The 23,435-nt window shown below is 45.8% G+C and overlaps 1 protein-coding gene across 1 annotated transcript in view; it reads left to right on the top strand.

Annotated features, from left to right (window-relative positions):
* The window catches only part of Papss (3'-phosphoadenosine 5'-phosphosulfate synthase), a 93,205-nt gene that overhangs the window by 436 nt on the left and 69,334 nt on the right, over window positions 1-23,435 (top strand). The gene's annotated exons all lie outside the window — the stretch shown is intronic.

Raw genomic sequence — 23,435 nt, 5'->3', positions numbered from 1 at the left:
GAGAGGAGATGGGAGGCGGTTCCTTGGAGGTCGCTCACTTGACGCAGTCGAAGCGCCTTCTTGATTCGTTCTCGCCGCTGGCCTCAGGCAAGGTTCCAGGCGCCAAATTCACAAACATTTCCCGTCTTCAGAACCAGTTGTCATTGGCCGGTCGTCTTGCCTAATGCTATGTTCGATATGTCGATTGGTTCCATCTGTTAACACGAGCCGCCCAAACGTACGAACAGTTTTGCAAATACGGGCGAAGAAGTTGGCCGAATTCGCGAAGCTTCTCGTTCGTAAGTGTTCTTTGTCATTGGCCAGCTGACTTCTCTGATGATATGTCTAGCATCGGGGTTAGCTGAAATTTTCTCATCCAAACAGTTCTAGCGTAAGACGTCTTTTTGTGAATAATTACCCTGGGATCGAATTCACAGACGTTTCGTTCACAAATGCCGTTTCCCATTAGTCGGCCGCCTTAGCTAATTATATGTCCAACATCACCATTGACTGGATGGAATCTGCTCTTACGAATGATCCTATAGCGTATTCTTCTTTTCTTTCTTTTTTTTTTTGTAATTGCAGGTTTCGCTCAAACGAGCGTACTTTCGTTTGTCTCACGTAGCGAGAACGGCACCCCCTGCCGTTCACGCACCTCGAAGGCTTCGAGGTGTCTTTGTGCGGCATTATCCGGAAGAATGACGTTTTGTTTCTTCGTGAATTCACGATTCATTTCGTGCGCGAGATTGGCCGGCGCCTTGGTCACCATATCATTGGCTTTTCACGATAGGTCGCGGCCTGTTCGTATACACGAACCGTTTTCGTGTACTGTACATCTACTGCTTTGTGAATCCGCGTTTATAGTCAGCGTACAAATAATTACTTTCGGTCATTACAGTCTTTTGAGATCTGTTTGGCGGAGGACTGCCAAAACAAAAATGGAAGACTCGTTCTTTTTTTTTCTTTTTTTTTTCTTCTTTCTTTTTTGTGATAGTGACAACACTTGTCACATTTGCTTTTATATTCTATGTCAGCTCACGCACAACGCAGTGATGCTGCCATCTATGCTTGACTGCGTATATGAAGGGCAGTACGTTACCTGAGCTGCCAAAGACACAAAGAGAGACGCAGAGAACAAACAAGAAAAATGTCGATCCGCGATGGAAGTTTTAAAATCCAGTACAAAATAAAGGGTCACTCACAGGGCACATCCTGCTGCGATTAGCCACGTACAGCTGTGAAATGCACCGGAAGAAATGATTTTTTTTTTTTAATATGCATAATGCTTCAGTTCCTCGCACTCACCATACACGTGTCGCTAGCGCAAACACCGTTGCTAATACATACGATAGAACTTTATGCCACTGACTCTAGCAGAGAGCGAAATCCTGTGATCGTTCGTTTAAAGTGATTAATGAGTGAAGCGGATCGTACGTTTTTCTGCTTGAATACTGTTCTTGCTGAGTCACGAACCTTTTGTAGTATGTGGTATGGTGTGTTTAAATAAGGACAGTCAGGAAGGGAATCCGGACAATTTTTTTTTAATTTTAATGAATTTATTATATCACAAAGCGATATCCCTCCACACGTTGTTACCGAGGTTATTTTTTCAGCTTCATGAAAAAAAAATTACTGAGACAAGGTGGAAAATGCGGTTTACGCTGTTGCACGACGTTACAACTTTGAGAGAGTCTAAAAATAAATAAATAAAACTTTATATGCTTGAATACTTCTATACCTATTTTAAACAACTGTATTATTGAAAATACAATATACTGAAATGTCTGCGCAAGCCCACAACAGAATAAAAAAATTGCAAAGTTGTCTTTTGAACAAGCGACTAAAAGATGGGCCTTCATTGGCAATTTCTTTTTATGTGCCATGTTAGCGTGAGTTTCTTTCGACGTTATTGATGAGCAGGAGAGGAGGAGACAAAGGAGAGGAAAGACAGGGAGGTTAGCCAGTGTAGGTACCGGCTGGCTACCCTGTGCTGGGGAAAGGGGTAAAGGGAATAAAAGGAGAAAGAAGAAGAAGAGGAAAAAAAAAAGAAAATTGACACAGTAACGCGAAACTACGCGCTACAACGTTCAGAGGCGGTCGCACAATTCACATGTCCTTAAAAACTTCAACAAAGCCCTTAAGGCCTTGAGTGCCGAAGCCCGTCTGGACCAGTGTCCTAGAGCTTTTTCCTCAGTAAAGGGGCGATTGTCCAGTTTTGCGAGAGCGGTCACGAGCACTTTTCTTCGCACTGCGTAACGGGGACAGTCACAAAGGAGGTGTTCAATCGTCTCCTCGCAGCCGCAGGTGTCGCAAGTAGGGCTGTCGGCCATTCCAATGCGGAATGAATAGGAGTTTGTGAATGCCACACCGAGCCACAGGCGGCACAGAAGTGTTGCTTCCGCTCGTGGCAACCCTGGTGGTAGGCGGAGTTGCAGACGTGGATCCAATTTGTGGAGACGTGCGTTCGTGAATGCACTGGTGTTCCACAGATTCTGTGTAAGCTCGCGGGCGAGGGAGCGAAGACTTGTGGCTGCATCTGTTCTCGACAGCGGTATGGGTGTAATCTGGGCACCATCATGAGCCGACCGGGCAGCGTCATCCGCACTGTCATTTCCTGAAATTCCACAGTGACCCGGTATCCACTGGTAGATGATGTTGTGTCCCTTGTTGATTGCGTGATGGTGGAGTAGTCGGATGTCTGCGACTAGTTGCTCATTTGGTCCATGGTTGAAAGGGGACATCAGACACATAAGATGGACCATGAATGTGATGATTTGTGAACAATAAACTCCAGAGCAGCACGGATAGCTGCGAGTTCTGCAGCCGTCGATGATGTAATGTGAGATGTCTTGAACTTGAGTGTGACGCACTCTGCGGGAATCACCACTGCTCCAGCTGAACTATTAGAGGATACAGAACCGTCTGTGTAAACGTGGATGCGTCCTCTGTGCTGTTCATGTAGCACTGAAAGCACGGTTTGTTTGAGGGCGAAAGTTGACATCTCCGTTTTCCTTTTGATACCGGGAATAACAAGAAGAGCCTGGAGTGGATGGAGGCACCACAGCGGTTGAGATGGTCGTGCTGCAGGCGTGAAGTTCGACGGTAAAGTTCTATGGTTGGCGGCAATAATCTTGCTAAACGCTGAACGAGGTCGAGCGGCAGGAAGGGAGGCGAGATGATGCGATGGAAGTCGGGCGAAGTGCCTGATATGCATCCTTAAGGTGTCGACTTGAAGATACGTATTGATGGGGTGGTCATGCGCGATGGCTATTGTTGCTGCCGTGGACGCACATCTGGGAAGACCAAGGCAAATTCGCAGAGCTTGAGCTTGTACAGATTGGAGGGCACGGAGGTTGGTCTTGCCGGTCCCACCCAGTACAGGTAAGCTATAGCGCAGGAGACCAAGGAACAGTGCGTTATAGAGTTGGAGCATCGCACTCACAGACGCACCCCATGACTTTCCCGCAAGAAATCTGAGCACGTGGGTTATCATGACTAATTTCCTTTTTAGGTAGGAGATATGAGTACTCCAGGAAAGGTCTCGATCGATTATCACTCCTAGAAAGCGGTGCGTCTTCTCGTAGGCAATTGGCTGTCCATTAATTCTGATAACGTACGGTTTCATTGCTTTACGCGTGAAAGCGACTATAGAGCACTTCTCGCAGGACAGCTCCAGACCTCGTGCTCGAAGATAACCTGATGTTAGTGTGGCCGCTTTTTGAAGTCTGGCGCGCACCTGAGGACGCGTCACTCCTGATGACCAAATGCATATATCGTCTGCATAGATCGACACATGGACGGATTCCGGAAGGGTATGAACCAGGTCGATGAGCACCAGGTTAAATAGAGTGGGGCTCAAGACTCCGCCTTGTGGTACGCCTCGGTAGGTGTTGCGTTGTGATGACGCACCGTCCTCTGTTTGCACAAAGAATGACCTGTCCTTCAAGAAGCTGGATATCCACCGAAATACAAGGCCGCCGAGGCCGACATCACCCAAGGCGTCCAGGATGGCTTGATGGGTTACGTTGTCATATGCGCCTTTAACATCCAGGAACATCGCCGCTGATAGTCTCCTGAGGCTTTTTTCGTGCTGAACAGACGAGACAAGATCTATGACGTTGTCTATAGAAGAGCGTCCGCGTCGAAAGCCTGCCATAGCGTCAGGATATAACTTGTAATGTTCTAGATACCACTCTAGACGCGTCAGCACCATCCTCTCCATCACCTTTCCCAGACAACTGGCCAGAGCAATGGGACGATAAGACGCCACGTCTAGGGGTGATTTACCTGGCTTGAGCAAAGGCACAAGGCGGCTAGACTTCCATGCAGCTGGAACTTCTCCTTCACGCCATGAATTATTGTACACGTCTAGAAGTGCATGCCGGGCTGTGTGACCGAGGTTTCCAAGAGCTGTGTATGTCACCCCGTCAGGCCCAGGCGATGAGGAACGTCTGCACGCTGCCAACGCCGCCTGCAACTCCTCGATGGAAAACAAATTGTCCATACGAGAATCTCGCGAGATTGGAACATCACGGGGATCACGTGTAGCGAACGATGGCGGTAGACCAGCAACCTTGAAACAGAAGTCCTCCGCTACGTCGATCTCTCTGCGACCTTGATAGAGAGCCAGGCATTTGAAGGGGTGGCGTTGTTGCGGTGATGTTCGAAGACCACGCACTGTTCTCCAAATATGTGAGAGGGGTTTATGCGGATCAAGGGTATCACAGAAGGTTTTCCATCTTAGAGACTGGAGGGAGTTGATCCGACGCTGGATCTTCTTCTGTATGCGTCTCGCCTCCCTTAGGTCGTAGATGGACTTGGTGCGCCTGTACCTTCTTTCCGCGCGACGGCGGATTGCTCGAAGCCGCTCCAATTCTGCTTCGAATTCAGAAAATTTAGGAATAGGCCTAAAAGATCTTGTGGCTTCTTGAGCAGCGGCGTTAATGAGCTTCTCGATGTTGCCAGGCAGACAATCCTGGATCTCTTGGCTATTCTTCTCCATGAGCAACGTGTATTTAGGCCAGTCGATGTGATGAAGAACTGTAGTAGAGTGTGACTTGCGTATGCCGTCGATTTTAACATATGTTGGGACGTGGTCACTACCATGCGTTTCGTTGTCCGTGAACCATTTCACACTGGCACTGAGGCATCTTGAAACAAAAGTCAAGTCCAGGCAGCTGCTGTATGTCAATCCCCGCAGAAAGGTGGGACTGCCATCATTTAGGCAGCAGAGCTCATGATCCGACGCGAAGGATAGTACACGTCTTCCTCGACAGTCCATCTTTAAGCTTCCCCATAGCGGATGATGCGCATTGAAGTCGCCGGTAATAACCCATGGTCCAGGTGTCGCTGTTAAAATTGTACTTAGCCTTGCGCTGTCAAATCGACTCGAAGGTGAAATGTAGGCACCTATGAGCGTGAGTGCGACGTTCTTGCATTTTATAGTCAAACACACATACTGATTGTCGTCATCAGGTGCCACTGGGTGTAAAACATATGTGAAATCACATCTGATATAAACGATGACTTTGCTGCGGTCGGTACAGGTGGCAGACATGAAAGCTTCATATCCTGATAGGCGGATGGCGCTCTCAACGTTTGGTTCACAAAGGACGATTATTGGAAATTTGTTCTTAAAAACAAACGGACGAAAGTCCGAAATCCGCGATTTAATGCCTCTGACATTCCATTGGAAGATAGACGCTTCCTTGACTTCTCTAAGGAACGAATGTAGAGGAGCAGCCATGGTGCTTCTCAAGACCGGACAGTACCGGATACAGGGCATCCAGTATTTGAAGTGCGCCTCGAGCCGCCGGAGTGTGTATGGCGGTCAGTAGTGCTCGTAGCGTGTTCATAAGGGCCCTTATCATGGTGACAACTTGTTTGTCGTTGTCTTGGTTGCTGCCAGAAGGTGAAGCATGATTCGGCGAGCGTGCTACATCTTGTCGCTCCGCTGGTGGATCTAGCCGTGGCAATGGCGGCCACTCCTCGCTTGAGGCAATGATATTGGAGACTTTCTGGTGAGGAATCTCACTGCTGCTATTGCAAGTTGTATGCGTAAGTTTCTGGACTGTCAGTGGACGCGGTGCATCCTTAGCAATAGCAGTGGGTTTCCTAGATCTCCGACGACGTGAGCGTCGACGTCGCACCTTAGCGGCAGCCTCCCTGTGCGAGGAACCATCCCTGACCATTTGCCTCAAGACTTTCGCCTCATTTTTCACATGTGGGCAATTCTTCGAAGTTGCATCGTGAGAGCCCTGACAATTGGCGCACTTTTGGTTTTCTGCACGACAGGCGTCGGAGCTGTGCGACCCAGAGCACCGTGAGCACACGGCAGCGTTTGTGCAAACCGCGCTAACGTGCCCTATCCTTTGACATTTCCTGCACTGAAGCGGCTTTGGCACAAAAGGCCGTACAACGTGTCGGAAGTGACCGACCTTGACGTGGGACGGTAGGCTGTCTCCTTTGAAAGTTAACTTGACACACTTCGAGTTTCCCAGGCGACGGGCTTGCAATATGGCAATTCCCTCTGTCGCCGGCTTGATGAGTATATGCAGGTCACCATCGCTTATGGAATTATCTACGTCATACACAACGCCGGCCGTAGAGTCGTGATGGTCTTGTTTATAGCAGCGTACGTTGATGCTATCCAGCACCTTAACGTTGCTCAGAATGTCTAGCGCGCTGCGGTTTGTGACATCTATAGCGAGGATGTTCTTACGGGCGTTGATCCTTATATCTTTGATCTGACCCGGAACAAGTGCCTCGAGCGATACAGATGTGGCTTGACGGTTGATCCGGTTTAGATTGTCGCTAGCAGCCACAGGCATATATAAAATGGTGAGGTCTGATGGCTTTCGCGTCGGGATCACAGTTGCCTTACTTGAGGAAGGAGACGTCCTGACGAGTCTTCTCTTTGCTTTGTGCTTCGCTACGGGCACGAAGTCGCTGTCATCCGAGGTTTCATCACTGGTTCCTGAGTAGATCACAGTGTCCTCGCTGTAGGTGTCACTCGGGCGACTAGACCGCTTTCTCGGTGCGGTCGCTGTTGACGTACAAGGACCAGGAACCTCTCCAGGCGACTCCACGTTCATCGCCGTAGTTAAGGGAGTGGCGTCTCCCACAAAATAGCTTCAAATTCTCAGAGACAAAAAGGCAGCGTTCCACACAGGACACTTCGTCGTCGTCCCTATTGATGAGCAGACTTTACAACACTCTAAACGCGCAGAAAGGTGTATAGTTTCTCTTACGTACTAGTATGTTTAATTTTGGCAACAGATGTTTATAGTGCTGCAAGTGCTACTGTGCTTTGTGATGTCGGTATGCGGTGCTCCTTTCTTTCTTTATCTCTACTTTGCTATTACTGTACTTCCCCCTCCCCTCTCTCCCCAGCGTAGGGTAGCAAACCGGATCTACCCATCTGGTTAACCCCCCTGCCTTTCCCCTTTCTTCTGTCTCTGTCTCTCTTTTGGCGGCAGAATTCGAAAAATTGCAACACGCCGAAAGTTCTCGCGCGTGAACTAAAAAAAAAATCATACAATTTCTGTGAAATTCCCCAGGATTATCTGCTGTCATCGGCTCTTTGGTGCATGCGAAAAGTCGTTGCATCATTTTGTTCCGAGTACAAAAGAAAGCGATGAGTTGTTAAAGGCTGAGGTGTTCGGCGCTCCGCGGCTTGTCTTCGATAATGTCGAAGTCTACTTATGGCTTCCGTTTGTGCCACGAACTGATAAGCAACCTCAAGTGCTACAGAGGGAACACGGGAGCTTTTTATGAGGAATACAAAGACGGGACTATAGCTCTAATGGTAGCTCATTGGATATGGCGTTCTCCTGCTGAACGTGATGTCGCGGGTCAACTCTCAGCCGCATTGACCGCATTCTAATGGGAACGAACGCATATACACCCCATTACATGGATTTAGATAAACGCAAAGTGGGGCAGGAGATATAACATAATCCACAACCTTCTACTGCGATGTTTTCGATAGCCCCGCTGTTGCTTTGAGGTAATGAAAACGTTCCATCAGTCAAGCATTTAACCATAAATGAATTGATTATTCTTTTAAAATCTCGCATTCTACTTGCATCGTGTCTGCCTTGAGGTGATGCAAATAAATTTAAGCTTTATAGCCTGAAAATGGAGTGACGGGGGTTGCGGAAGTCCTGAAAAGGCAACAGACGTCGTTCGTTGTGTCTCGTGTACAGTGTCGTGGCATGGAAGAGTCGTGTTTTGTGATGACTGCTGCTTAATGCATTCACTAAGAATGAACTTGCACTGGTGCAAAAAGATAAGAAAATATATTTACAAATCTCAAAAGGTAGAAATGTGGCTAACAGACATGAAACTTTACCAATATGTCTAACACCGGCTCACTTGAGACGCATGGAAATCCGTGTTGACACGCCGTGGTTGCTTAGTGACTAAGGTGTTGAGCTGCTAAGCACGAGGTCGCGGGATCGAATCCCCGCTACGGGGGCCGCAGTTCGATGGGGGCGAAAACACCCGTGTACTTAGATTTAAGTGCACTTTAAAGAACCCCAGGTGGTCCAAATTTCCGGAGTCCCCTGCTACGGCGTGCCTCATAATCAGATCGTGGTTTTGGCACGTAAAACCCCAAAATTTGATTCTTTTTTAAATTCTTGTTGGTCTAAGTACGTTAATCTATTTAAAATCCACCCAAATATAAGCACTGGAGTGTCGTTGCGTTCTTTTTCATTGGAATATAGTGGCTGCGGCAGAAAGTTTAACCTGCGACATCACATTCAGCAGGAGAACGCTATATCCAATATATCCAATCAGCCATCATTAGCGCTGGTCATGCCTTTATATTTCTCATAAAAAGCTACTGTGTTCCCTCTGTAGCACTTGAGGTTGCTTATTAGTTCGTGGCACAAACGGGAGCCATAATTGGACTTGAACATTGTCGAAGACAGGCCACGAAGCGCTGAACACTGCAGCCTATACATCACTACTGATTGTTTTTTTTTTTTTTTTTGTACTCATAACAAAAAATTGCAACATTTGCATACAACAGATAATCGATGACACTGGATAACCCTGGGGAAATTTGACCGAAATTGCAGAAGATTTTTTTTTATTCGCGGGCGAAAATTTTCGACGTTCTGTGATTTTTCTAATTTTGCCGCCAAAATTTAAACATACTAGTACGTAAGGGAGACTAAATACGCTTTGCTGCGCGTTCAGCATGTAGCAAAGTATTAAAGGGTCCCTCGCCAGGCCACATAGTAAATGTTGTTTCTAAGCTGGAAGTTGTTACGTGCCCTCTAAGGAGTATTCTACCGCAAGAATTGTTCAAATTAGTTCATTAATAGCGGTGACAGAAATATTCGAAGTGGAGCGAACGCATGATTTCAGGAGGCGAGCGTCAGCGTAAAACATAGACACTCCCTCCACTTGCCCCGCCTAGCCTCTGCAAGCGAAATTCCTTCCCTGCGTTCTCCCATACCGAAGCCGGAAAATCGCGTGACAAGTACGTCATGGACCTCGCCTTCTTGTTTTTTTTTTTATTATTATTTTATTGTCTCGCATTTTTGCTGAATGGCGCACTTCCGGTGACGGTCTCGCGCGCGAGCTGTTGCGTTTGTCTCGTTTCGAGCAGCGGACGATTTTGTGCGCTCTGCACGAGAACACCTGATAAGTCAGTGCCGCAATCAAGAGCACTCAGGCAGACGCGAGAGGACGAAAGAGCATGATCGCGGCGCTGGAACACGATAGGAAATGGCATAGTTTCGTTCTCTTCGCGCGCGACTGCACGACATGGGAACGAGCAGACGAAATGGAAGTACAACTCTCTTGCTGCGGTAATTATGATTATTATTTGTTTTGAAAACATATATACACTTGACAGGAAAGGGAAAGCGAGGAGCAGGCTGGCAACTTCTCTTCGCCACTGCCACAACGCCTGCCTACTCTTCAGAAAAGGAGAAGACAGAAACAGAAATGGGAGATATGAAGTAGGAGAGGGAAGAGGAAAAGAAGAGCGAGATGACAAATCTCAATGAATTAATCAGAACACACACAGTTGGGCCGGTCACTGCAGGTCACGCCACTCTAGAATGTCGAAATAGAAGAAATAGTGTTCGAGATTCCGTTATCCGAAAAGAGAAATAGGCTGCAAACGTGAGCCTAAGTTAGTTTCTGTTAGAAAAGTAAGTAGAGCGTGATGAGCCCGATCGCGTCGAGACGCACAACGACTGAGGTACAAAGATTCGTCCGTACACCGCAGGCCAAGGAGATCATAGTCCCTCGCTAGCGACATGCGCTGCGCACTGAAAGCGGGACACTCCAATATCAGGTGCTGAAGTGTCTCGCAGCAACCGAAAGACGTACACGATGGAATGGTCACACGTCCTTGTCGGTATAAACGTTCTTAGCTTGAGTGGTTGTGCTCTAGCGCGACGAGGCAAGCCTCGACCGCGAACACGGGGCGGGAACGTTTCAGTTGCCACGCGTTGGTCTGGATGCTGCTTGCTACGGTAAGAAGTAAAATAATAACACGCAGACATTCGGTTTGTATGTTTTATTACTTCTCTACACTTTAATTCCTCTATTGAAGAAACAGATTAAAAAAATAACTGATGTTGTCTTGAGTAATTCTCGCAGTCACGTGTCACTGTGAGTGACCTCGCAGCACTGCCATGCACTTGTGCGATCGACGTCGCCTCCCCGGCTAGGGCGCGGCGTCCCCGAGAAGGGCAAACGCCGTTTGGTTTGAAATTTAAGCTCTTTTAGCGGAGCGTAGGGATGCAATACTTAGCAGACACGATCGTTAGTGCCATTGTACGCGCTGCGTTTGTCACCTCAAAGTGGGCAAACCTGGTGAGGGGCCCTTTAAGAGAAAAAATATCGAAAGAAACTCGCCGTTAATAAGACACATAAAATTATTGCCAAAGAAGACCCATTTTTTAACCTCTTGTTCAAAAGACAACCTTGCAATTTTTGTTTGTGTTGTGAGCTCGCGCAGACACTCGAGCTTATTTTATTTTCAAAAATAAAGTTGTTCAAAATAGGTATAAAAAGTATGCAAGCATAGAAAGCTGTTTCAAATTCGGAACATCGTGCAATTGGGCAAGCCGCATTTTCCGCCTTGTTTCCGTTAAGATTTTTGTCATAATGAAACAACGGCGTGTGCTGAAAAGAGTAAGCTTGGTTGCGATGGGGAGAGGAATTTCGCTGCCATATAAAAATTTCGTGCAAATAAATAAGTAGTCCAGACAATCCTCTGACAGCCCTTATCTGAACACACCGGATATACAACTTCCTAGTTCTATACAGTTTGACTTCAGCGTATATATTTTGTTATGCCTCAGGCCGACCTCCCAGCTTTTCTGTATATATATATATATATATATATATATATATATATATATATATATATATATATATATATATATATATATATATATACCTGCCACTCAGCCTGCGTCTTTAGGCCCGCGATGTAACCGTCATTACGTCAAACCGTCAAGACGATTCGACCACTCTGCTCCGTATTCACCGTCGTTGCCACCATGCGTACTTCAGGGCCTACACCTATTCATAAAGTACTTCATATGCTAGATCGGTTAGTAATATTACAGGCGCCGGCTAATCGCGATAGTGGACATAATATTATCGAAAGCGGCTAGCCAATGCAAAGAACTCATACGAACGAGAAACATTGAAACACAGGCAATAACGAAACAAGTAACAGCTTTATGCGTACCTTGTCATTATACGATGCCTCAACATTTCGAAACTACATGATCGTTCGAATCTATATAAAAGGACCGAATCCTTACACTGCCGTTAGTTCCGTTCGTCAGTCCTTTTTGCCATTAGCTGCTGCATTCGCTAATATTATGTCAAGCATCAGGATTGCCTGGTACCTGCTCTTACGAACAGTGCGACTCTTTTTGTAACACTTTTATTGCGAATACAGGTGAAGTTTTGTGAATTCGGCCCTAGGGCCCGTATTGATAAAAATGGTAGTTAACAAATAGAGCCGTAAGCTAAGTCGTAACTTCGTAAAAACAGGAGCGAACATACGAATTATTATCAAAGGCGGTCGGTCAATTAGACATATATTACGAACTAAAGGCAGTGTAAGAATTCGGCCCTTTTATATAGATTCGAATGATCATGTAGTTTCGAAATGTTGGTGCATCGTGTAATGAAAAGTTACGCATAAAACTGTTACTTGTTTCGTTATTGCCTGTGTTTCAATGTTTCTCGGCCACGTTCGTTTACGTGAGCATTATGTGTCAAGTTCAGCACGTCACGTCGGATATATAGAGCTTTGCTCAGTAGATCCCTGTCTTGGCCGCCTACTGTACAGAGCGAGGACAAGAACATGCGTGTTGTGGGCAGAATAAAATGTATACATATGCGGGCTAACATAGAGTTCAAGTCGCCGCAACGCTGTCCTTTTGCGTACAGGACACCAGCGCAAAATAAAATCTTTCGGTGTGTGTCTCGAATCAGACTGTAAGTTTACGAAATCGCACAAATTTGTTTGAGATACGAAATCTTTAGACGTCACTGTCGGGACAAATACAGCGTAATTAAAATGCACATCACCAATTTGGGTGCAGTTATCTGGCCTATAGATTTTCGCCTGATTGCATGTTCGTAATCAGGGTATAAAATGTAAAAGAACGTGTTCTTTGTAGGAAGCGTACACATATAATTTCTTTTAAATTTCGCACGTGCTACCGTGGCATAGTAGAATGATGAAATAAGAGCATGGAGGCCCGCTTCATGCAGAAGCTGGGAGAGTTTCTTGTGGAACTGGTTGTCCTTGGTCAAACAAAGATGTAGAGTTTTTAGGTTGGTCTGTCCTTACCGAGTTACTTCGGAGTACTCTCTCTTTGTCCCTGGAAAGAGCCGGTGACCACCCGCTGCACACTCGGGGGCAGAGCACTTATATATTGCTCTGCTATATATACCAGGTGTTTCATAGAGCACTTTCAATTTTTTTGTTTGATTGCCTGTGGTAGATAGCACAGTCCTAGTTCATGACCTAGTCTGCTCGACGAGGCGGACATTACTGGCACAAAAAAAATGAAATTATTAACGATTAATTAACAAAAGCTCACGAATTAAGTTTTTACAGGTTCTAGCCGGGGATTTCGCAAGGCAGGTCCACTTCAAATGAATTCTTAGGATGACACCAGTTTCTAAATATTAATTCCAGACCTTTTCGGAAAGATGCATTGGCGTTCCAGTCACTTTAGCGCTTCAATGCATAAAACGACGTTTTGTTTAGAAAGTAAGTGGAACGACAATGCATTTTTGCCGCATGTTCGACGGCGCATATCTCGTAAATCATGTCATCCACACCATTCTTTTCAAGTGGATATGCCTTGCAGTCTCACCCGCTAGAATCTGTAAATTGCAATATATGCCATAATTGTAATTAGTTTAAAGCATAATTAGTGATTTTTGTTAATTCGTCGATAATGCATTTCAGTTTCTTGTGCAAATAATGCCCGCCTCTTCGAGTTGACCAGCTCATGCACTATAATTGTGCTATCTGCCACAGTCACTAACCAATTTAACAAAAAAAATTGAACATGTTCGCTGAAACACCCTGTATATATCATCCTGCACTTGCAGCATATATGAATAGGGCAAAAGAAGAAAAAAAGAAACAATAAATGTGTTCGATTCAATGCGTCTGTTTCGTATGTCCTTCCAGTCTCATGGAGCGAATGAAACTTAAAATAAATGTCGTTTTAGCCCGTGTTCATATCTATTTCGGAGTACCTATAACGTACAACCTTGGCATCAATCTACAGATGGTGAAAAGGCAGCCGGCTTCCCTGTTGGCAACGACAGTCTCTCTCGTGCGCGCATGTTTGTGTGTGTGTTCTATTGCGCGCTTTTAAATTTCTTTGTCCACTGAGTCATCGTCTCAAGTGGGCAGTTATCAAGTAGCATGGTGGTAGCGCGTCGCCTATCTCGGCCACCATCAAAACCGCCTTCCAACGCAGCTCGTGTTTGCACTCGTATACTGCAGCACCGCGTTGCATAATGTTCATGTTGCAAACTGACAAGAATTCGAGTGCTCGGTTTGGCCAGTAAAAACCGCACGCATTTACTGCTTGCCGGACGTGACCCACTGCGTGTAAGGCGAGGAAAAGAGTCTTTAGTATTAGCACCATGTAATCGTAGCGAAAATAAGTGGTTGGACACGTCAGTACCCAGAGCAATCAAATAACGGAGAAGCAAGGCGAGCAGGGAAAGAAAAACAAGTAAAACGGGAAGTGGCGAAGGAAACATGTGAGGTGACTGCCTCGTTCAAGTTAAGAGTTCAGCTTGACCATATATGACCACAAATACAAGGACGTTATCGCTGTTGCGGCCACATAATGAGGGAGCTATTTCACGTATTAACAGTATTTTTATACCCTGTCATAACAGCGGTTCCAACGAGCGGGCGAAAACGTTTCCAGGTCCTTGAAATCGAGCCAAAAGAACAAGTGACTTCCGCAGCGCTTTCATTTCAGTCATAATCTCTTTTCGGTCGGATCGCCGCAAAGCACCTACGGCGCGATAAAGATCAAAGCGTATACGGGCAGCAGCCGATCCCTATATAGCTTTCTCTTTATTGAGCGTTTAGCGTTATTTACATTGCAACCCCGACTGTCAATAACATTTCAGCACCGTTTCCTCATCATAAACTACATAAAGCGCAAGTATAAATTTGTCTTGTACGATAAGAGATGGAGAGAGACTTTCGTGAAAGCTGAAAATGTCAGCCCTGCTACGTGTTCGGCTTGCTGCTTCAGATGAAAGAGGCACGTCGACAAAGCTAGCGAGAAAGAAATCGGCTTGACTTGGAGTCGCCGTGGAGCGTGTGGCTAAAATTGGCCGGGAACACGTACGTGCCAAGCCTTAGCGCTCCAATATCGGAGCTACAGCACGAGCCTACAGCATCGGGAGAAAGTGAATGTCGGCCTGACGCCAACCTTCGACGAAAGTGTAAACCGTCGGTGGGGCCAGAACCCTGCCTAATCTTCATGAGTGCTTCTGCAGTCTAGGCCGATGACTACTCCTATACGGTGTCATATATACGGGGTGTCGTATTTTGTTAACAAAATTTTAAAGAATCACCCGTGACATGTAGCAGAATTTCAGTTCTTGAGCGAGATTGCTTTCCGAGTCTAGACATTATTCGCACAAAAAATGAAAGTGGATAGTTCACTAATTTGAAAAATTCTTGCTAATTAACTTCTAAACTAATTACTTTAAGCAAAATATTGCAATATACAAATTGTAAGAGGTGACCTTGAAAGTCATATTCACTTGGAACTAATTCTGAGGATGACACCAGTTTCGGTATATGCGATCCCAATGTTCACGACAGAATACGTTGGTGTTCCAGAAACCCTTGAGATTCAATGCATAAAAAGTTGCTTTTGTTAAAAAAAATTAAGTGGAACAACAGTGCATTTTTGCAGCAAGTTTGACTGCGCTTATCTTAAAACTGGTGCTTTTTTTTTCAAAATTCGTTCCAAGTGGATGTACCTTATGAAAAGTTAATTAGTGAAACTTCTTTTTATTAGTCAATTATGCGTATTGATTTCCAGTGCATCAAACACCCTACGAGTATCAAACTACAAGTATTCCAGCCAGTGGCGTAGCAACAGGGGGGGCCGTGGACCCCGGGTGCAAGGGGCCGGGGGGGGGGGGGGGGGTCATATACGTCTGAAGACACCCCTCTTTCCGTCGGCTAAACCCGGGGGGGGGGGGGGGGGGGGGGGGGCGACAGAAGACCTATGGGCCCCGGGTGCCAGACGACCTAGCTACACCACTGATTCCAGCTCAATAAGTAGATTTGTTCTAAATGTCACAGGCGATTTTTTTTAATTGTTGTTAACGTTAAAATAAAACACCCGGTATATTGCACACTTCATCAGCGTAAGTTGTCAAGCCGTTCATTCTAGTTAAGGTGGTCGCAACCTTCGAAACTTCGAACGCTTCACTTCGACGTTGGTGACAACCGTTCACTCACCACCTTTGATGACCTCGACTGCATATATTCCACGACGAGATTCAAGCAACTGTGTGCCGCTCTCGGCTCTTAATGCTGACCGCGTGTGCAAGCATTGCAGACCACGGTAGTGTCCACTCACGTGACCCGACACCAGGTCGCCGCTCATTGGTTGTGTGCACTGTTCGCAGGTTCGGGCAGGGGAACCGGGGCTCACTTCGCACGTGGACGATGCGAGCCTCACCCTTGGTTACATTTCCTGTATTGCTTTTTGTATGTGGCAGCACAAATGTACACGCGCCTCTACGTGCACGAACAATGAGCGAATTGGACTTCCGTTTTACACGAGTTTTAACTCTAGTGTACACAAGCGAGGTTAAGCAGCGTGGTAACCCAAGCGATATATATATGCAAGCGATGACGATATGTTTCTAGATTTGCACTCAAGATCAAGCTTGTCTTATCTGTGGCGCTTCCCTTCGCGCGTAACCATGCGCAAAGGCAGCAGAACAAGGAAGGTGCTGCAGTTATCGTTGTCACCGGCGGCTATGGGCGCTGCAGGCTGGCGGTGGCCTGGGGCAGCAGCGCTCCTTCAGAGTGCCCGAACATTGCACCCTGCTATCGGTTCAAGGGTCTTCTCCTCACGGTGATAACAAGGGGCTCCGGCGACCATGTGTCCACCGAGCATGTTCGTCCATGCTGGACGCGTTCGTCGTTCGCACGCACCGCGCACGTGAAGTGTCATGGGTTCCTTCGTGATTAGTGGCCATGGTCGGTCGGTCTCGTCAACACGCATGCACCCCAAGCGTTCTTCCGGAGGCAGACAGGGTCGCCTGTCCGTAACCACTGCACATTTTCCATTTGTTCAGCAACTCTTTAGCCACCTTTAACTTCCGTACGTACATCGCATCTACCTACGACTTCTAGCTTGTTCTGTGCTAGTAATTGACGCGGTAGTCAATTTTGCGATCGCCAAGCACCGTGCTCTCACAGACTGCACATGTACTGTTTCATTTAAAACGAGGCGCCTGAAACTACAACCGTTTTGCACATCCTGTGGAAATGGACTTAAACTTGTCATGTATATTTAGCGGATGGGTGTCTCACCAGAATAAGCTTAAGCAACAATGTTCCTGCAAGGATCATTGTCTAGGAGTAAGAATTACACTGGAATATTCAAAACACCTAATCTTCTCCCGTCAAAAACTGAGGCCGCATTTCCATAGCTTTTTATTCGTAAGTGCTCTTTCCCATTGGTCGGTCGCCTTAGACAATAACATGTTCAGCATCAGAATTGGCTAGACTTAGCTCTTGCGAACAACTCTACCGTAAGATCTCTTTGTGAATACGGTTCTGGGAGATGTTACCTCTGCCAGTTCATACTTAACTGCCTCTGTGAGTATCCCTTAACTAAATTAAGTCGCCTGTTTTGAGCACGGAAGCGAGATATCGGAGAACATGGTTGAGTAACTTACCAATACAGAACAATATTAACTAGCTTTCGGATTTCGGACAGATCATGCAGGCCGTTAAACACACAACGTAGGGGACAATCACCGAGAACGATAACACCTTCGTACGCAAACAGGGGCCGAATTCACAAAGCAGCTCGGCCCGTATTCACAAAAGGAGCTTACGCTAGAATTGGGTCGTTCTTTTGTGACTCCAAAGCAACCCTTCAAAGTCTTCAGTCAGCCAGACGAGTAGCAGGTAACAAAAGACCCATGACCAACTGGTGTTTGAGACCAGAGAGGTTCGCCATCAAACCCTCACAAAAGGACATGACATCATCTTCGAACGGCTTCCGGGGCACTGTGGCATCGTCGGAAATGGCCCTGCTGACGATGCCGCACGGCCAGCCCTTAAAGAAACCCTGATACTTCCTATGTCTTTATCAAGGACAGATGCAGCGAGGGGTCTTCGTTTACTTGCTTAAACCAAGACTGAAGCTTTGTGGAACACCCCGATTTTCTCCAACTGCTGTCTCCATCGGTTGGATCCTAAATTGAAGCTGCAGATTTCATCGAACTTCTCCCGCCGTGATGCAACTTTACTGTGCCGCCTCTGGCTAGGGGTGGCTTTTACGAACGCCTACTCATTCCTTATCGGAATGTCTGACACACCGATCTGTGACTCGTGCAATTTGGAAGAGATGATTGAGCACGCGTTGTGTTTTTGTGATGTCTATGAGAACTAACGCGACGTTCTTCAGAGTGTGTTAAACCGATTAGATAACAGACCATTTTCAGAGGCTAGGGTTCACGGACCATGGCCCCATGCGTCGCAGGCTTACACAGCGACGCGGGCACTGCGACGTTTCATGAAAGCGACTGGCCTCAGTGACCGATTATAGGCGTGCAGTTATGGACATCCGCATGTACCCACACCGATAGTATCCTCTTCCCTCCCTCTGCTTTCTTTTCTTTCCTTAAACCCCTTCCCCGGTGTAGGGTAGCAAACCGGACGTGCGTCTGGTTGACCTCCCTACCTTTCCTTCCTTCCTTTTCATCCTCCTCATCCTACGCTAGAAGTGTTCGTAAGAGCAAAGTCTAGCCAATCCTGATGCTGGACATATCATTAGCTGATGTGGCCGGCCCATAGGAAAGAACACTTCCGAAGGAAAAACATTGCGAATGCCGCCTCTCGTTTGTAAGTGCTCTTTAGCATCAACCGGCCGCCTTTGCTAATCGCATATGTCCAGCATCAGGATTGGCTGTCATTTTCCTCTTACGAAAAATTATAGCGTAAGAGGCTTTTGTGAATTCGGGCCGAGCGGCCGAAAACATTCTGACACAGCATCCAACATGAATGCAAAGGATTCTCAACGGCACGTACTACGTGCCGTGACGCTTCTGGGTCGTGGTGGCATTTACAAAAGCTCATTCGTTCCGCATTGAAAGTGGTGACACACCTATATATCAACGAGAAGAAAGGGGGTTAACCGAGGGGCCCGATTTTTACTAATCATATAATAAGAAGCCAACAAACAATGATATTAAGGACAACATAGGAACAGCTTATTAACAACACAGGACAACTTATTATATGACCTATAGGTCAGCAACTCTTGCGGGACCGAAGAGACTATTGAACGCCTCCTGTGCATTTGTTCCCGTTACGACGTCCAGCGCCACCTTTAAACCGGTTAGACTCCAAGACCGTGTTCAGAAGCGAAGATCCTTGGACTGTGTCAGTGCGCGTGGCAGGCACAGAAAGCAGCGAGTGCGTTGCTCTGCAGTATACCTCAAGTGGACAGCCGCGCTGTCGCCGTTTATAGAATTTGTTGCTCGCTTTCACGTAAACGCGCTACTAGAGCTCTTTCTCTCCCGTTATTCCTTTTCGTCCCTTTATCGCTTTCCCTCAGTACAGGAAAGGAAACCGGACGTGGCTCTGATTGACCCACCTGCCTTTCCTTGCTTCTCTTTTTCTCGTTCTCAGCTTGTCGCAACGGGCGGAAAATGTGATATGTAATGCAATATACTCTGTACAATGTCTTCTATACACGTTTTTAAAAACGCTGATGCGATGCCCATCTGCTGCCCATTCTCTGACGTCTGCTGTCCATGCGCAGTCATTCACATTCAAACTTTTTTCGACTTTAATCACTCTGACGACACAGCTATTCTTCAAGTTTTATCTGAAAACATTGAACCGTTTTGCATACTCGGTGACGATTCCGATGCGAATACACTGCTTCGCGAATTCAAAAATATCGTAAAATATTGCATTTCCCACTTCGTTCCGTTGAAGAGCAAAAAAAAAAAACGTGATACCCCTTAGATGAATTCAACACTTTTGCAGTTGTCGCGCCGTGTTAGACGACTAATAGCATTCAAAAAGCAATAAGAATCCTAAAGGTAATTCTAAAGAACGCAGTTAATCCTCAAACAAATCATGCGAAAGATTTCCTCTTTCGTGTCGAACTGCCGGGATTACTAAGAAATGATCCTCGCAACTTTTGGCGTTCTGTCTTACCTGTTACTAATGCATCATCTTTATTCACAATCAATGAAGAAAGTGTAAGTTATCCGGTAGCCCCTCTAATGCGTTCATTTAAATATTTCAGTCCATCTACACGTAATAATTTTCACGTAAGTACTACTTTTGATAATGATCCAGCATGTTTCATTTCCGACATTACAGTTGATGTTAATAGTGTCCTTAATTTAATTTTAAACTTAGACACAAAAAATATACAGACTCCGATGGCATTACTAACATATTTTTATTTCGCTATTCACAATAGACTTTGCGCTACCTCGCAATTATATTCAAAATGCCTTTAAACAGACATCGTTCCTTCATCCTGGAAACTAGAAAGGGTAATTCCTTTCTAGAAATAGGCTACAAGACAAATTTGATTCTAAGCCAACTTATTTAACACCGCACAACATCTGCAGGCTTGGAGTGACGCCTGTTACCGGCAAAAGATGCCGAGAGCGAGTGGGGCTATACTAATCCAGTTACAACCAAATTAGGAAGGCCCACTAAGCTTCACAAGACATTCCCTCACCAGAACAGGAATTGGCCTCCCTGGTGCAGTATTCGGCCACCGGCTCCCACATGGCTCACTCAATTACCGAATGGCCATCAGTCACCAGCAGCTGCGGAGCACCTGACAAAGGCGGCGGTCAGACCTCTAACGCAGCAGAAGGTGCTAAGAATATCCGGATCCGGACAGGCCGCCAATGGAAACTGACCCTTGCAACGTTTAACACCCGAACCCTTTCGACTGAGGCTAGCTTAGCAGGACTCTTTGAGGAACTATCAGACATTGTTTGGGATAGTATCGGCCTTAGTGAGATTAGAGGAACTAGTGAGGCTTACACATTGCTAAATAACGGTCATGTCCCTCTGCTACAGAGGTCTCCCTGATAAGAAGCAATACGGGGTAGGATTCCTAATCCATAAAGACATAGCGGGCAACATTGACGAATTCTACAGCATTAACGAGAGAGTAGCAGTAATCGTAATCAAACTTTATAAGAGGCATAGATTAAAGGTAGTACATGCCTACGCTCCAACATCCACTCACGACGACGAGAAAGTAGATTAGTTTTTGAAGATGTTGAATTAACTGTGAGAAAAATGCAAACTCGGTATTCAGTAGTAATGGGTGAAAAGCAGGCGGGTGAACAGGCAATTGGCAACTACGGCGTCGATTCTAGAAACGCTAGAGGAGAGATGCTGATAGAATTCGCAGAAAAGAATAAGCTGAGAATAATGAACACCTATTTCACGAAGCGTAGCAACAGAAAGTGGACCTGGAAATGCCCTAATGGTGAAACAAGCAATGAAATTGTCTTCATACTCTCTGCTGATCCCAGCATAGTGTAGGATGTAGAAGTGATAGGTAGGGTAAAGTGCAGTGATCATACGTTAGTGAGGGCTAGGATTCACCTCAATTTGAAGACAGAAAGAGCAAAATTGGTCAAGAACAAGCAGGTCAACCTAGAGGCAGTAAAGGTAAAAGCAGACAAATTCAGGCTGGTACTTTCAAACAAATATGCAGCCTTAGAACAGAGAGATGATGATGACATAGAGCTAATGAATGAAACCGTAACTAGGTTGGCTTCAGAGGCAGCAACTGAAGTGGGAGGCAAGGCACCAAGGCATCCAGTAGGCAAGCTCTCCCAAGTAACAAAGGACCTAATAAAGAAACGACAAAAAATGAAAGTGTCCAACTCAAGAGATAAGATATATTCGCGGAACTGTCAAAACTGATCAACAAGGCGAAAATAAGTGATATTCGAAACTATAACGTGAGAAAGACTGAAGAAGCCGTAAAAAATGGACGCGGCATTAAATCAGTGAGAAGGAAAGTTGGCATAGGACAAACCAAGATGTATGCACTAAAAGATAAGCAGGGTAATATCATCAGCAATCTCGAAGATACAGTAAAAGCAGCGGAAGAATTCTATACTGACCTGTACAGTACCCAGAGGAGTCAGGGTACCTCAATTAGAAACAGTAATGAACAGGATACTGAAACTCCTCCTATAACTAGCAAAGAGGTCAGAAAGGCCTTGCAAGACATGAAACCAGGAAGAGCGGCAGGAGAAGATGGAATAACAATCGAGTTAATCAAAGATGGAGAAGACATAATGCTAGGAAAACTGGCGGCTCTTTAAATACGTAGGGTCTATCGACTGCAAGGGTCCTAGAAAACTGGAAGAATGCAAACATTATACTAATCCACAAAAATGGAGACATTGAAACATTATAGGCCCATTAGCTTACTCCCAGTATTATATAAAATATTTATCAAAATAATCTCCTATACAATAAGGGCAACACTGGACTTTAGTCAACCAAGGGAACAGGTTGGCTTCAGGAAATGATTCTCTACAATGGAATCACATCCATGTCATTAATCAGGTTATCGAGAAATCCGCAGAGTACAATAAGCCTCTCTATATGGCTTTCACAGATTACGAAAAAGCATTTGATTCAGTAGAGATACCAGCAGTCATAGAGGCATTGCGTAATCAAAAAGTACAGACCGCTTACCTAAACACCCTGGAAAATATCTACAGCGATTCCACAGCCACCTTAATTCTACACAAAAAAAGTAGGAAGATACCTATAAAGAAAGAGGTCAGACAAGGAGACACAATCTCTCCAATGCTATTCACTGCGTACTTGGAAGAAGTATTCAAGTTATTAAACTGGGAAGGTTTAGGAGTAAGGATCGACGGCGAATACCTCAGCAACCTTCGGTTTGCCGATGACATTGTTCTATTCGGCAACAATGCAGACGAGTTACAACATATGATTGAGGACCTTAACAGATAGAATGTAAGAGTGGGGATGAAGATTAATATGCAGCAGACAAAGATAATGATAAATAGCCGGATAAATCGCCAGTCGGCCTCTAGAGTCTGTGGAGTACGTTTACCTAGGTCAATTAGTCACAGGGAACCCTGATCATGAGAAGGAAATTCACAGAAGAATAAGAATGGGTTGGATCGCATACGGCAGACATTGCCAGCTCCTGACTGGAAGCTTACCATTATCATTGAAAAGAAAGGTATACAATCAGTGCATTCTACCGGTGCTGAAATATGGGGCAGAGATTTGGAGACAGACAAAGAAGCTTGAGAACAAGTTAAGGACCGCGCAAAGAGCGATGGAACGAAGAATGCTAGGCGTAATGTTAAGAGACAGAAAGAGAGAGGTTTGGATCAGAGAGCGAACGGGTATAGACGATATTTTAATTGACATCAAGAGAAAAAGATGGAGATGGGCAGGTCATGTAATGCGCAGGTTAGATAACCGTTGGACCATTAGGGTTACACAATGGGTACCAAGAGAAGGGAAACGCAATCAAGGACGACACAAGACTAAGTGGAGCGATGAAATTAGGAAATTTGCGGGCGCTAGTTGGAATCGGTTGGCCCAGGACAAGGGTAATTGGAGATCGCAGGGAGAGGCCTTCGTCCTGCAGTGGACATAA

This window comes from Dermacentor andersoni, chromosome 1 (assembly GCF_023375885.2).
Source record: "Dermacentor andersoni chromosome 1, qqDerAnde1_hic_scaffold, whole genome shotgun sequence".
Classification (NCBI taxonomy): domain Eukaryota; kingdom Metazoa; phylum Arthropoda; class Arachnida; order Ixodida; family Ixodidae; genus Dermacentor; species Dermacentor andersoni.
The sequence above is the reverse complement of the archived record's forward strand: the minus strand, read 5'-3'. Positions and strand labels throughout refer to the sequence as shown.